The sequence below is a fragment of the Onychomys torridus genome, chromosome 8 (assembly GCF_903995425.1).
Source record: "Onychomys torridus chromosome 8, mOncTor1.1, whole genome shotgun sequence".
Classification (NCBI taxonomy): Eukaryota; Metazoa; Chordata; class Mammalia; order Rodentia; family Cricetidae; genus Onychomys; species Onychomys torridus.
The window spans coordinates 18066542-18083336 of NC_050450.1; the positions used below are offsets into that span (position 1 = coordinate 18066542).

The 16795-nt window shown below is 44.4% G+C and overlaps 1 protein-coding gene across 1 annotated transcript in view; it reads left to right on the forward strand.

Moving 5' to 3' along the window:
- The first annotated feature begins 6372 nt into the window (after nt 1-6372).
- Nucleotides 6373-16795, forward strand: part of Meiob (meiosis specific with OB-fold) — an 82665-nt gene continuing 72242 nt past the window's right edge. The window contains exon 1 of the mRNA XM_036197966.1: nt 6373-6618. The gene's annotated coding sequence lies outside the window, so the exon portion shown is untranslated. The remainder of the gene's footprint in view (nt 6619-16795) is intronic.

Genomic DNA, 16795 nt, shown 5'->3' on the forward strand with positions numbered 1-16795 from the left:
TTATCACAGAGCTACACCCTCACCTGCGCCAGCACACTTGACTTAAAGGCCTTTTCTTCTCTTCCTGTACCCTACCTGAACACACTCTCTGAGAGACAGAGGCATCAGGCATTTAGGGGCAAAAATGGATCACTACAATCCATTGCAGTCCCAGAGCCCAGGCTACTGTCACTAAAATATTCCAAGCTTGGATGGTTACTCACTTTACTTTATTTCATTTATTTATTTCAAGAAAGGGTTTCTCTATGTAGCCCTGACTGTCCTGGAACTCACTATGTAAACCAGGCTGGCCTTTAACTGTGTGTGTGTGTGTGTGTGTGTGTGTGTGTGTGTGTGTGTGTGTGTGTGTGTGTGCAAAAGCAAACTTGGGTGGTAGTTATGCGCGCAAATGCATACCATGTGTTTGTTGGATGTCGGGCCTTGGATCACCTGGCGCTGGAGTCACAGAGGATTGAGTCTCCTGTTGTGGATGCTGGAAATGGAACTCAGGCCCTCTGCAAGTTCAGTATGTGCTCTTAACCACTGGGGTTTCATCTCTTCATCTTTCTGTAGCTCAACATACCATTGGGGTTTTGGTTTTTCCAATTTATCTTCCTGGCTTGATAAAAATTTTTCCTTACTGCTAAAAGAGCAAATTTAAGCCAAGTGTTGGTGGCTTTTTAGCTAGAGTCATTGTAACACGAATTGCTAAATGGTCTTATAATAAAAACCCAGAGCCAGATATTGGGGTAAAAGTTGAAAGATCAGAGAAACAGAGCAGCCAGCCACCACCTCTCACCTCACCAACTCCTCAGCCTGAAAGAGCTCCCGCTGAAAGAGCTTCCTCAGCCTAAAAGGCTTTATAGTTCCTGTCTCCTCACACCTTATACACCTTTCTCCACCACCATATCACTTCCTTCTTAGGGCTGGGATTAAAGGCATGTGACTTCCTAAGCAAAGGTATGAGATTTCAAGTGCTGGGATCAAAGGTGTGTGCCACCACTGCCTGGCTCTGTTTTCTCTCCTAGACTGAGTCAATCTCATGTAATCCAGGGTGGCTTTGAACTCTCAGAGATCCACACGGATCTCTGCCTCCTGAGTGCTAGGATTAAAGGTGTTTGCCACCACTGTCTGGCCTCTATGTTTAATCTAGTGGCTTGTTGTGTTCTCTGATCTTCAGGTAAATTTTATTAGGTACACAATATATCACCACAAGCCATTTGGACTTGGGGGTGTGGTGGGGATCCTCTTCTTCCTAGACTTTGCTGGATCCTGACTTGGCAGTCTGAAGGGCTTCATAGAACTTTTTTTATTTGTGGAGACAGGATCTAATGTTGCCCAGATACTGTACAGCTCAAACTAGGTAATGGACTTGGGAGTCACGGTTTGTTTCTGTCAACTTGACACCAGCTGGAGTCACCTGGGAAGAGGGACCCTCCTTCAGTTGAGAAAATGCTCCCATCAGATTGGTCATAGGCCAGCCTGTGGGGTTTACTTTCTTCCTTCCTTCCTTCCTTCCTTCCTTCCTTCCTTCCTTCCTTCCTTCCTTCCTTCCTTTCTTTTTCTTTTTCTTTTTAGCTGAGGACCAAACCCAGGGCCTTGTGCTTGCCAGGCAAGCGCTCTACCACTGAGCTAAATCCCCAACCCGGGGTATTTTCTTGATTGATGATTGATGTGGAAGGGTCCAGCCCACTGTGTGTGCTTCCGTCCCTCGGCAGGTGATCCTGGGCAAGCCAGGGGAGCGAGCCATGCTCTGCTTTTGTTCTAAGACTTCAAGTTCCTGCCCCGACTTCCTGGATGACAGACTGATGAGAAAGCATAAGCCAAATAACCCTTTCCTCTCCAAGTTGCTTTTGGTCATAGTGTCTATACAGCAGTAGAAAGCCAACTAAAAGCCGGGCGGTGGTGGCGCACACCTTCAATCCCAGCACTCGGGAGGCAGAGGCAGGCATCTGTGAGTGTGAGGCCAGCCTGGGCTACAGAGTGAGTTCCAGGACAGGCTCTAAAGCTACACAGAGAAACCCTGTCTCGAAAAACAAAAACAAAAAGACAAACTATGACAGTATCCGGGGTGACCTTGAACTCCCAATTGCCTTGATTACAGGTGTGCACTGCCATAACCAGGATGGAGTTTTCTAGAATGTTCCTGGGCCCTTTATTCTCAGACTTACATTGCTACTTAGTTTCCTCCCTTGTAGTGCTTCTCAGACAGTTGCATCTACTGCCTCAGCGTCCTTTTCTCTCCCTCCTCCTCGGCCCTTGAATTGCTTCAGTTCCCCCTAAACTTGATCTCCATACCCAATTCTTGCAAGCCTCTGACAGGTTAGTGCTTCTTTTCTCTAGACAAAGACTGGTAAAGCTTTATGAAAAATATCTGTGCCAACACACCTACAGTCAAATTATAAGTTGACTAGTCCCTAGAAGGAGTGAGGAATGGTGAACGAGACCAATTATGCCAATAACTAAACTATTACAATTGCAGCTCTTGGGAGGGATGTTGTAGATATGGGATCAACGTAAAATTTTTGTAATTATGAGGTTGTTTTCTAATTCATTAAATAAATGTTCACTTATTCCTACCGGTTAGCATGTGTAAAGTTTATTATACGTGTGTATACACACGAGTGTGTATTGTATTTTCCTGTCTCCCCTCTGTGATGTGCTCCTTGATGGTCTGACAGCTGTTGTGCTCTAGGGAGGCGATGACAGAGCCGCCTACCATTCCTTTACCCAGACATGGAAGCTGTTTCAGCCCTGACCTTTGCTCACTCGCCCTTGACATCTACATCGAGCGGCAACGTCTAGGCTTTCCTTGTCTCTAGTTTCGCTCCTGTACACTCAAAATATACTGACAGGTCAATTCTTTTGTTAAGAACAAGTCAATTAAACAGAATTTCAGAACCAAATTAAAAAAAACAATGCCAGCATTCCGGGTTTGTGTTTGGAAACGTCATATCTTATGAAAAGCCTGTTGTATTCTGTTGAAACTGATTCTGCTGGCTTAATCTCACAGAGCTTTCAGCAAAAGTTAATTTGCTAAAATACCCCAAAATACAAGCAAAAATTTGAAACATTATCCCTATGAATAACATAGAGACTCCTTAATGTATAAGATTTCTTCATATTTTTTTTTTTATCTTTTTCTTTAAAATTGTCTTAAAATGCTAGTTCATTCTTTGGCACAAATCAGGATTTTATGTCCTTTTTAAAGACAAAGACTTGAAGCTGGGCAGTGGTGGCCCACACCTTTTATCCAGCACTTGGGAGGCAGAGGCAGATGAATCTCTGTGAGTTCGAGGCCAGCCTGGTCTACATAATGAGTTCCAGGACAGCCAGAGCTACACAGAGAAACCCTGTCTCAAAAAATAAAAACAGCAAACAAATAAACAACAACAAAAAGACAAAGACTCGGGCTTGCAAAATGCTTGTCACCAGGCCTGGTGACCTGAGTTCCATCCCTGGGACACACATGGTAGAAAAGGGGGTAAGTGATTCCTGAAAGTTGTCTTCTGACCTGCCCCCCCCCCAAATAAATAAATAAAATGGTAAAGAAAAGACAGAGATTGAAGTTGGCATATGTAGATCATCTCAGTAGGATCAGAAGTTCAAGGTTGTTCTAGTTACTTAGTGAGTTTGAGACCAGCCTGGGCTACATGAGATCATGTTTCAAAAACAAACCAAACCAATAAATAAATAATAATGAGAGAGACCGGAAAGGAAGAGGGAAGCAAGCTTTTATGTTTATTTATTTATTTTGCGCATCTGTGTGCACATATCGGAGAACTGCACACAGCAGGTGTGTGTGGAAGTCAGAGGACAACTGTGAGAGTCAGCCTACCACGTGGGCTTCAGCAACTGACTCGGGCTGCCATGCTTGCACAGCCAACGCCTCTACCCACGGGGCCATCTCACTGGCCCCAGGAAACTGACACTTCTTAAAGTTTTGTCTCTCTTTTAAAATTTGAAGTGATGAGAAGTACTTCACTCTGCTTTCCGTTATCATTTGGGAATTTGTTTAAATGAAGAAATATACAAACTATATTTTGATGACAATGTAAAACTTGCCTCTAATGGTGTTTTTGTATTATTTATTTCTTTATGTGTACAAATGTTTTGTCTACATGTATGTATGTGCACCATGTGTGTGCCTGGCGTCTTCAGAAGTCAGAAGAGAACTTTGGATCCCCTGGAATTAGAGTTATGGATGGCTGTGAGCCACTGTATGGGTGCTCAGAATCAAGTCTGCGTCCTCTGCAAGGACAAGTGCTGTTAGCTGCTGAGCCGTCTCTCCAGCACCTAATGGTGTTTTTAGATCTGAATTTTATTTTATTTTAGACAGGGTCTCACTGAGTACTTCTGGCTGGCCTGAAACTCTGTGTAGACCAGATTTGCCTTGAACTCAGAGATCTGCTCACCTCTACCTCCTTAGAAGTGCAAATGAAGGCACAGGCCACCTTGCCTAGCTTCAAATGAAGGCACAGGCCACCATGCCTAGCTTTAAATGGACTTTTGTAACACATGTAACATGTGGCTGCTTCATATTTGGCAGAGTTTGGTTTTTTTTTGTTTTTTTTTTTTGTTTTTTTAAACAAGAGAAGCTCAAAAATTTAAATAATACTGAATACTGACAATTTTAATAGATTTAGTTATTGGATCTTAACTTATTTTTCCCAATAAGTACTCTTAACAGAAGTTTGTTTAATGAATCACAGGATTAAGGTTTTTTTTTTTGTTTTTTTTTTTGAGACAGGGTCTCACAATGTACCTCTGGCCATCCTGGAATTCACTACGTAGATCAGGCTGACCTTGAACTCACAGAGACCTGCTTCTTCTGCCTCCCAAGTGCTGGGGTTAAAGGTATGTGCCACCACCTCCTGGTTTAAAAGTACAATTTTCAAATGGTGGTAATTTTGTTTTTTTGAGGCAGGGTCTAGCTAGTCCAACTTGGCCTGCCTATACCATGTTTTGCTTTGTTTTGTTTTAGGTCTCTCTGAGTAGTCCAGGGTGGCCTGAAAGATGATCCACCTACCTCAGCCTCTGAAGTGCTGGGATTGCAGGCATGGGCTACCATTTTGGGCTCCATATTATGTCCATCTAAGGCACAAAGAGGTAGCAAATCATTGATTAGGTTCTCTTAAGTCCACTTCTGAGCACACAGTGCTTTTATATACATTTCTTTCTTTCTTTCTTTCTTTCTTTCTTTCTTTCTTTCTTTCTTTCTTTCTTTTTTTTTTTTTAAAGATTTATTTATTTATACATAGTGTTCTGTCTGCATGTGTCCTTGTAGGCCAGAAGAGGGCACCAGATCTTATTACAGATGGTTGTGAGCCACCATGTGGTTGCTGGCATTTGAACTCAGGACCTCTGGAAGAGCAGTCTGTGCTCTTAACCACTGAGCCATCTCTCCAGCCCTATATACATTTCTATACATATGTATATATACATACATAGGGTGTTCCGGTGAAATGATATACTGCTTGTGAGATGAAAATAAGAGAATTATCTATTTCAAACCAGGCGTAGTGACACATGCCTTTAATCCTAGCACTTGGGAGGCAGTGGCAGGCGGGTCTCTGTGAGCTCCAGGTCAGCCTAATCTACAAAGTAAATGCCAGGACAGCCAGAGCTACATGGCGAGACCCTCCCTACCTCTATGCTACTCACCCTCCCAAATAGTATTATCTATTTCATATAATACTGTGATATTTTCAAGTACTATTGAGTATTTTACATGATGTTATATGTGTACCTTCTAATGTATGAGGTTTGTAGTATCACCAAGGAAATTCCCTTAATAATAATAGCATCTGGCCCTCTCCTCTTCCACAACCCTATCGGGTTTTATCTCCGTGTCTTCCTTCGGTTCACTCTCTGCTTTAAATTTCACTTCAGGTATTTTAGTGCCTGCACAGAGACATCTGCAATTATAAGACATTTAGGAAGATTGCTCAGTCGGAACTGCCTGGGACACCAGTCCAGATCCCAACCAGAGAACTGCGGCAAAGGCCTCACTCGATTCCTTAGCGACTTCCCTATTCGCATGCACCCGTGCGTGGGAACTGCTCTTGTCTCCGAGTGACCGCAAACTATGGCTTTTCTCGCTCAGCGCCTAAGGCCGACTTGTCCTCGGCCACCCAAGTCCGAAAGAAGCTCTCCAGTCCCAGGAAGTGACAGCGACACACGCTTAACTTCCAGGTGGTGTGCCTAGACCTATAAACACAGGGGCGGGGCCAGTGCGACGGGGCGGAGCCAGCGGGACGGGGGCGGGGCCAGCGCGGCGGGCGGGGTCAGCGCATGGCAGGGGCGGGGCCAGCGCGGCGGGGCGGGGGCAGCGCGGCGGGCGGGGTCAGCGCACGGCAGGGGCGGGGCCAGCGCGGCGGGGCGGGGCCTTGCTCTAACGGACTCCGGGAGGGTCGCCCCGCAGCTGTGTGGGAGTCGCGGCGCGTGGCCGGCGCCAGGCGGAAGCCCGCGGAGCAGCTAGCCGGCCGCGGAGGATCCGGGGAGCCGCGGCTCAGAGGCCTGCTGCGGTGTCCGTCCACCGGCCGCGCGGGCCCCGGCAGTTCCGACAGGAGACCCGCGCGGGGCTCGAGCGCCTGGGTCGCGGAGGTTCTCAGCGGAGCGCAGGCCCCGGCCTGTCAGGTGCCTGCCAGTCGGGACTCCCTCCTTCGTGCTCTCCTCCCGCCGGCTGCTCCCTCCCTGTCCGTCCTCTAGTCAGCTTCTACCCCGCCTGCCCCCGCCAGGCAGTCCATTTCCTGTCAGGTGTCTCCCTGTCAGGGTCCGAGGACGACGGGGTCCCAGGTCACCTGGTCCCTAGAGGTCAGGCCCGTACGTGAGGGTCTACCCAGTCAGGTGCCGCTCACAGGGCGTGGCTCTCCCCGCCACACCCTGCCAGGTCCAGGTCCACAGGTAGTCTCAGAGACAGGCTTCTAGTTCTTCTTTGTTTGTTTGTTTGTTTCTCTCTCTCTTTCTCTCTCTCCCCCCTCCCTCCCTCCCTCCCTCCCTCCCTCCCTCCCTCCCTCCCTCCCTCCCTCCCTTCCTTCCTTTCCTCCTTCCTTCCTTCCTTCTTTCCTTCCTCCCTTCCCTCCTTCCCTCCCTCCCTCCCTTCCTTTCCTCCTTTCCTCCTCCCTCCCTCCCTCCCTCCCTCCCTTGCTTTCCTCCTTCCTTCCTTCCTTCCTCCCTCCCTTCCTTCCTTCCTTCCTCCCTCCCTCCCTCCCTCCCTTCCTTGCTTGCTTTCCTCCTTCCTTCCTTCCTCCCTCCCTCCCTCCCTCCCTCCCTCCCTCTCCTCCCTCCCTCCCTCCCTCCCTCCCTTCCTTGCTTGCTTTCCTTTGCTCCAAATATATATGGTTATATATTTGAATGCTTGCTCCCCAATAGTGGGCCTGACTGAGAAACATTAGGGGATATGGCATAGTTGGAGGAGGTGTGTTTTGGGGAATGGGCTCTCCCTTGCTGCCTGCTGCCTGCAGATCAGGATGTCAACTCTCAGCTCCATGCTTGCCTACTGCCATCTTTCCTGGCGTGATAATAATGGACTTGAAAGGATAAAAAAGAAAGGCGAAGTGGGTACCTTTTGGCGGGTCCTGCCAAGATACGCCATTAAACAAATACGCCACGAGCAACAGAGTTAGTGCAAGAGGTTTGTTTACTGGGGAAGGGGGAGAGTGAAAGGGTGAAAGGCCGTGTCAGAGTGGGGACATGAGAGAGGCAGACAGACAGACAGACAAGAGGAAGAAGAGAGGAGCAAGAGGCAAGAGAGGAAACAGCTTTTGTAGTTTTTGTTGTTGTCTGTTTTTGAAACAACATGTAGCCCAGGCTGGCCTTGAACTTGTGATTCTCCTGTCTCCACCTCCTGTGTTTTGGATTACAAGCCAACATCACTCCAAGCTATGGAGGAAATGAAGGAAGATGTTATCTGTCTGTCTGTCTGTCTGTCTATCTGTCTATCTATCTCTCCTCTCCTCTTCCCTCCTTCCCTTTATCGTTCTCCCTTTCTCCTTCCTTTCCATCCTCCCTGAATTGTCTGCCTGCCTTCTCTCCTCCCTCCCTCCCTCCCTCCTTCCCTCCCTCTCTCCCTTCCTTTAAATCTTTCCCCCTTCCTTCTTGAGACAGGGTCTCAAGGAACCCAGGCTGGCTTCAAAATTCACTGTGTAGCTCAGGTTAGCCTTGAACTTTTGATTCCCCTACCTCCACTTCTCAAATGCTGAGATTGCAGGTATATGCCACCATAACTGCTAGGAGAGCTTTTAACGGGGAAGAGAGCCTGTCAGGTCCTCAGGGGATAGGGACAGGATACATGCAAAAACCTATGGAACAGTCATATGTATGCATGTCACATAGGATCTGGAGACTACATCAGGATATCAGGATAGAGTGTGTATTATGAGTAGAACATATTTATATATATATAGTATATATGTATGTATGATTTATGAGTAAAACAGACTACTTTCCCTGACCTGGAAATCCCATGTTCCACTTCTTTTCCCTAACTCCTACCTGTGTCACCCCTGGTTATCAGTGGCCTTTTTATTATATCCAGGATTTTGCCTTTTCCAGAATGACATACAGTTGGAATAATCAAAATACATGTTAAAATACTGAATGGGGCTGGAAAGAGGCACAATGGATGAGTGCTTTACTGCAAAAGGATGCAGATGAATTTGGATCCCAATAATTACATAAAAGTGGGGCATGGCTGCACTTCTGGGGGTTGGAAATAAGAGATCACCAGGACTTAATAGTCATCCGATACCCTGGCTTCAGTTTCAATGAGAGACTTTATTTTAAAGAAATATGGCTGGCGAGTGGTGGTGGTGCATGGCTTTAATCCCAGCACTCGAGAGGCAGAGGCAGGTGGATCTCTGTGAGTTCTAGACCAGCCTAGTCCACAAAGTGAGTTCCAGGACAGCCAGGACTACACAGAGAAACCCTGTTTCAAACAAAACAAACAAACAAACAAACAAACAAACAGAAACAAGATAAAGAAAAATAGAGGTGAGCTTCTTCCTCTGGCCTTCTTGTTATATACCTATACACACATGTGCACACATACCACACACAATAGTAGTAATAATAATAATAATAATATAGAATTTATTATGTAGGTGTCAGACATGGAGGTGCACTACGGATTTGTGGAAGTCAGGGAACAAGTTTTGGGAGCTGATTCTCTCCTTCCATCATGTGATTTCTGGTGCTCAAACTCAGGTTGCCAGTCTTGGTACCAAGAGCACTTACTCATTGAGTCATCTTACTGGCCCCTACATTTTTGTTTAAAATTTTTAATTAAAAATTATTTTTATTTTATGTGCATTGGTGTTTTGCCTGCATGTATATCTCTTTGAGGGTGTCAGGTCCCCTAGAACTGGTTTATAGACCGTTGTGAGCTGCCATGTGGGTGCTGGGAATTGAACCCAGGTCCTCTGGAAGAGCAGTCAGTGCTCTTCACTGCTGAGTCATCTCTCCATCCCCCACTCCAAATTTTAATTTTTTTAAAGAAGCAGTGCTAAAAATGTTGAAACTGCCTTAGAAGGTTACTAACACTTTCTTCTGTCTTCACACTGGAGGGTTTTCCAGGGTGGAAACAACTTAAGAGTGTTTGGAAGAAAGGAAACTCTTTTCTTGGAGGAAAAACAAATCCTAGTTGTAAAATATTGTTATGAAATATGTGGTTTATGTCGAGAGGTTGCAAAGATACTCAGTATAGGAGTAGCCTCATGGAGAAAACTTCCTTATAATGGCCTCACTCAGCATCAATCTTTAGAATAAATTAGAAACCATAGGAAAGTCATCTCCAAGTTCCCTGGAAGCTTCTTTTGCCTGGAATAGCAAGCTATAAACCACACTTGTTTCTAAAGCTTAAATGCTGTAAATGTAGTATTGGGTATCAACTAGAATTCTTTTTTTTTTTTTTTTTAGATTTATTTATTATGTATACATTGTTCTGCCTGTATATATGCCTACGCACCAGAAGAGGGCACAAATTTCATTACAGATGGCTGTGAGCTACCATGTGGTTGCCTGGAATTGAACTCAGAACCTCTGGAAGAGCTGTCAGTGCTCTTAACCTCTGAGCCACCTCTCCAGCTCCTAGAGGTCTTATTTACCCAAAAAGTTAACTGTAACAATATTATCTTCAAATTACAAACTGATTTTTTAGGACTTGATTTAATTTAGTCTACAAATTAGTAGTAACTATGTGTGAAATCCTGAAGTACCTAGTCACTTGTGGTTACAAGAGAGGAAGAGCCAAGGCACAGCTCTGATCTCATGTGGCAGCCTTCTAATGAGACAGAGCAGAGGAGGTATAGTAGGAAAGGCCTCTACTTGAGGCTAATGTAGAGGAGCCTGTCCTGGGGGGATTGGAAGGTTGTCACTGGGGAGGAGGGAAGAGGGAGCTGCTTCTGCCAGACCCCACCCTTCGCTGGTCTGGGGATTGAGGGCTGTGAGGCAGCAAAGGCTGTCGGCTGTGCACACTAGAGGCTATGGCAAGGAGTTTGGACTTTATTCTCAATGCTCTAGCAAGGTTTAGAAAGCTTGGAAGTGACATGATCTACGTTTTGAAAGATTGTTCTGTCACATGGAGAAGAGACAGAGAGGATCAAGAATAGAAGCAGAATATTGGGCAGAATTGCTAGAGAGATGGCTCAATGGTTAAGAGCACTGGCTTCTCTTCCTGATTGCCTAGGTTTAATTCCCAGCACCCACATGGTGGCTCACAACTATCTATAACTCTAGTTCTAGGAGATCTGGAACCCTCTTCTGGTCTTCTTTGGTACCAGGCACACAAGTGTTACACAGGTGTATATGTAGGCAAAACACCCATGCACGTTAAAAGAAAAAAAATTGGACATAGTGTCACATACCTGCATTCCAGCATTCTAGAGGCTGAGCGAGTGGATAAGAAATTTGAGGTTGTTGGGGTCGGGTAGATGGGGCAGTGAGATGGCTCAGTGGATAAAGATGCTGGCTGTGAAGCCTGATGAACTGAGTTCAATCTCTTGGACCCATGTGGTAGGTAGAGAGAACTGACTCCCACCGGTTGTCCTCTGACCTCCACATGCATGCCCATCTCTCAATTAATTAATCAAAAAAAATCAAAGCCAGCTTAGGATATATGGCCAGAAGTGTGTGTGTGTGTGTGTGTGTTGGAGTTGATACATCCAAGACTGGCCTTGAACTCCTTGTTTTCCAGCTTCTACTTCCCAAATATTGAGATCAAAGGTGCACATCACTATGATAAAGGAAAAGAAATATTAGCAAAGAGAAATTCTGCAGTAGCTCCAGGGCATCAGCGTGACACCTAGCTTTCAGCCTGATGAACAGTCGTGACCCTGAAAAGAACAATCAGCTCATGTGGGCATAAACACAGACATGTACTTGCATGCACACACAAACATATTTGGGCTCACCAGCTTCATAAATTCAACAAAATTATTCCTCATTTCCACTCAACCCCTCTGCTCACAGTTCATTTATTTAAGGCCCAGATCTGAATGTAACTGACTAAATTTCTCAAAATTTGACTATAGCCTAAAAATGAGAAAATCATTGAGTTTAAGAGCTGACTGATGTCCTCAGATGACCTGTTAGCTAGACACCACCTCAGAACAAGCAGCTTGCTGTGTTTCATTTTCAGCAGGGTTAACAGAATCCTCTCCTTTCACACCAGAGTAAAAGAGCCAAGTAACACAGCATTCTCTGGAGGAAAGGAAGAGGGGCATGAAGGGTTTGGGCCAGGTCATACCATCAACAAAAGACCAGGAAGGTCCTGGAGAATCTGGTCCACATCAGACTGGTGGTCACCCTTTAAAGCTGGAGGTGGGCTCAAGGGCTCAAGGAGGGCCATTTGGGAGACCTGGGTGGAAGCTCTGTCAGAGACAGTCATAGTGCTCTGTCTCTGGTGGAGGCGAACAGTCACCAGTGGCATTACCCCACTGGAACCTTAAGCTGGCAGAGTCCCACCAATGTAGCTTCTTCCTTTCCATCCTCACTAAGGACCTAGATCAGTGGTCCTGAGGCTATATAGGCTCTTAAGATGTCACTTCTGGTCCTATATTTTTATTGCTCCTCTCTGCGACATCTGAGTAGGTTCAGGGAGTAGTTCTTAATCTGATTCTTGACCTGAATCCCTTATCACACAATGCACATATGAACAAATAAGGAAACAGGTTATATGCTGGGCTGTGGTGGCACATGCCTTATATCTCAGCACTGGGGAGGCAGAGGTAGGTGGATCTCTGTGAGTTCGAGGCCAGCCTGGTCTACATAGTGAGTTCCAGGACAGCCAGGACTGTTTCATAGAAAAACCCTGTCTCAAAAAATCAAAAAAGAAAAAAGAAAGAAAGAAAGGAAGGAAGAGAGAAAGGAAGGAAGAAAGAATGAAAAGAAAATAGGTTATGATGATACCTTATGTGAGGACTAATTGTGCCTTGTCCTGGGGAGATGGCACTGGCATTAGAGAAGAGGCATTATAGCCAAGTGTGGTCACACATACCTTTAATCTCAGAGGCAGGAGGATCAGGAGTTCAGGACTGTGACCTCAAATAGTGATTTCAAGGCCAACCTGAGTTACCTGAGTCCCTGTCTCAAAAACCTAAAGGAAATATAGTTATAAATAGAAGTTGATAATGAATTATATAATATCTGAACTTACATATTTAACTATTTTGTGTGAAATTTATATTTTTCAAAGCACTCAGGTAGTGAAGTAAGTGATACTTTTTTGTGGATAAACACTAAAGTATGTCATCAATATACTTCAGATAATAATAGTAGGAACTAAAAGAGCTTCAAAGATATAATATCATGTAAGCCATTAAACCCTGCAGCTGCTAAGGGGGAGAACCTATTTAGTATATGCATGTGTGTATTTTGTGTTTTTTCCCAAGACAGAGTTTCTTTGTGTAGCTTTGGCTGTTGTACAACTAGCTCTGTAGACCAGGCTGGACTTGAACTGAGAGATCCACTTACCTCTGCCTCCTGAGTGCTGGGATTAAAGGCATGTGCCACCTTGGCCCAGCTTGTAAGTGGGTGCTTTAACACACAATCATCCACTAAATAATTTGTTTTCTCTGACATAAGTGTCTGGCATTTTGTGGGTTCATTTATAAAAAAGATTTATTTATTTTTATATATCTGTATGTTGGCCTATACATCATGTGTGTGCCCAATGCCTGTAGTGTCAGGAAAAGTATTAGATCTTCCAAAGCTAGAGTTACATATGAACTGCCTTGTAATAGCTGGCAACTGAACTCAGGTCCTCTGCAAAGAGCAGCAAATGTTCCTGAATACTGAGCCATTTCTTTAGTCCCAGAGCTCTTTTTTTATTTTTTTGGTGGGGTGTGTATGTACAGGGTCTCATTATGTAGCTTAGTTGGTCTTGAACTCTTGATTCTTTTGCCTGAGCCTGAATGGTGGAATTATGTGTGGCACCATGTTTTTGATGGGTTCTCTAATAACTTTTTTGAGGAGGCCAGTGAGATGTCCCAGCTGGTAAAAATACTTGTAGACAAGCCTCATGACCCAAGTTCAATTCTAGGGACCTACATGATAGGAGAAAAGCAGCTTTTACAAGTTGTCCTCTGAGCTTCACATGCGCATCACAGCATGTGTACAACTCAACCAGAAAAAATGTAGTAGCTGCTGAATGGATGAATGGATAAATGAATGTGTTTGGCAAGAATTTCAGAAAATGAAATTGCATTATAAATTAGGTAAGACCAGTCAGAAATGTAAGAAATTGAACACTTCTTAATCTCCAATTGTTTCTTCTGGGACTGGAAGGCCTGGAGTGCAAAAACCTGCTAAATTGGCTATTATTGAAAAGAACTGATGTCATTTCTTGAGAGCCTGTGAATATCCAGGCACATCGTGCACAGTTTCTAATTCTTACTGCATGGTAGATAGTAATCAAATTTTAATGATGAGGAAATAAGTAATGTCATAATGCATGACCACAAAATAGTGGTGATGGGATGCAAAATCATTTTTTACTAAGTCTATAAGCGCCTAAAATACAAAATCCTTACAGGTGTTAGGGATACTTCCTGGTACTGAACAAAGCCCAGACATGAGGACATTCATAGAGTTAAAGATTCTGTATTGTATAATATTATGCCAAAATGAGACTTGAAGAAAGAGTTTATTTTGGCTTATGGTTACAGAGACATAAACAAGACCAGGAAGGCATGATAGGCAGTAGGAGCAGGAACATTCCCAACATCCACACGCACAGGAAGCAGAGAGGGGGAGGGAAAGGAAAAGGAGAGAAAGGGAAGGGAGAGAGGGAGGGAGAGATATAGACAGACAGACAGACAGATGGACGGATGGACAGATGGATGGATGGGTGAACGGATGGATGGATGGATGAATGGGTGGGTGGATGGATGGATGGATGATGGATGGACGGACAGACGGATGAGTGGGAGGGTAGGTAGGTGGTTTGGTAGGTAGGTACGTATGTAGATAATGAGAGAATGGGAAGAAGGGTGAGGCTATAAAATTCTACCCTAGTGATGTATTCCTCCAACAAGACTCCACACTAGGGATCACGTGTTGAACACATAAACGTATGGGAGACATTCTCATTTAAACTACCACAGAGGCTCTGTTTTTTTAACGTGAATAATCTCAAATCAAAACAAAAAAGTGAAATCAAGTTAATCAGTTTGGTTGAATTTTTCAATTCTTACTAAAGTAAAAACCTTTGGGCTGAGGAGATGGTTCAGTGGGTAAAGTGCTTGCTGTCCCAGCATGAGGACCTGAGTGCAGATCCTAGCACTCAGGTAAAAAGGAGGCTAGGTTGCCTACCTAGCATTCCAGCACTGGTAGATGGAGACAAGGGGATCTTAGCCAGGTAGTCTGGCCATCAGTGAGCTCCAGATTGAGTGAGAGACCCCATCTCAAAAAAGGTGGAGAATAATAGAGGAAGACACTTAGTCAGCCCCTGGCCTCTGCAAAGGCATGTGCTGGCATGTGTACCTGTAAGCACATCACACACATGCATGCACTACAAACACACACAGACACACACACACACCAACACTAACACCCATAAACCCTTTTGTAATGATGATAGGAGGCACAAGCAACCATTTATTTGTTTTTTTATTGGTGCTTTCTGTGTAGGGGTAGCACTGAGGTACAGTCAGGGGAGATGGTGCACACTTGTAGTCACAGGACATAGGAAGCTGAGGTGGGAAGATCACTTGTACTTAGGAGTTTGAGGCTAGCCAGGGCAATGAAGGAAGTCCCTGGCTAAAAAGAAAAAATGGATAAAGAGACACACATAAAAATATATGTGATGCCACCTCAGTCCTCTGGAACTTAGCATCTAGATGCATTTAGGAAGGTGTTTAAAATGACTTTCCTCAAAAGTGTAAATAAATGTCAGAGTTGAGGTATTTAAAGTTTTTTTAAATAAAAAATTAGGTTTATTCTTTTATGTATAGGAGTATTTTATTGGATGTATGTGTGTGCACCATATATGTGTGCCTGATAGCCACTGAAGTAGTAAGATGGCACTGAATCAAATGGAAATGGAGTAACAGATAGTTGTGAGCTCCCATGTGGGTGCTGGGAATCAAATGCAGGTCCTCTGCAAGGGCAACAAATGCTCTTAACTGTGAGCCAACTCTCTAGCTTCTAGTTTTCTTTTTAAGGAAGCTCTGATGTTAATAAATACTTAAATCTTCAGATAGGCTATTGACTCATCATTCACCTGAAATTCTAAGTTTATATGGCACTAAAAATTGCTAAATTTTGCAAAGTTTTAGTGAGTGATAAATTGAAACCTAAATAGATGTCTTAATTACTGTTCTATTGCTGTAGAGAGACATCATGACCAAGAAAACTTCTAAAAGAAAGTATTTAAATGGGGGATTTGCTCACAGAGTTAGTCTATTTCCATCATGATAGGAATCATGGCAGCAGGCAGGCAGGCATGGATGGCCCTGGAACAATAGCTGAGAGCTTACATTTGATCCACAAGTTGGAGGAGAGAGAGAAGGGGAGGGTTGAGCCAAAGAGAGACTGAAATTGGGCCTCGTGTGAGCTTTTGAAACCTCAAAGCCCTCTACCAGTGACACACCTCCTCCAACAAGGCCACACCTCCTAATCCTTCTTAAACAGTCCACCAACTGGGAAGCAAACATTCAAATATTCAAATGGCCTATGGGAGCCATTCTCATTCAGACCACTACTCCAGGACACTTACAAAAAATATACTTAAAAATGTTTTTATGTGTATGGGTGTTTTATCTGCTTGCATGTCTGTGCATTAATTATGTGCCTGGTGCTTGTAGAATCCAGAAGAGGGCATTGGATCCCCTGCAACTGGAGTTCTAGATGGTTGTAAGTTGTCATGTGAATTTGTCATGTTGCTCTTTGAACAACAGTGCTCTTGGCTGCCATCCAGCTACTTTGGAGTCAGGAGGCTCCCTTAAGCTTAAAAAACCTTGGACAAGGTCTTTGGTATGTCTGTCAGGCTGTTCTTGAACTCCTGGTTTCTTGAGCTTAAGGGAGCCTCTTATCTCAGATTCCAGAGTAGCTGAACTATGGGAATGTGCCAACTTTCCCAGCTTTAGCTATGTCATTCAAAATTCTAAAAGGACACTTTGAACTTGAACAGGGTCCTCTTATTATTTTTTGAGACAGGCTCTCACTATGTAGTCTTGGCTGTCCTGGAGCTCAATATGTAGACCAGAATAGCCTCAAAATAATAGAGATCCACTTGCTTTTTCCTCCCAGGTGCTGGGATTAAAGGCATGCCTCTACAACCAGCCTTATTATTATTTTTGAGACAGAATCTCATGTC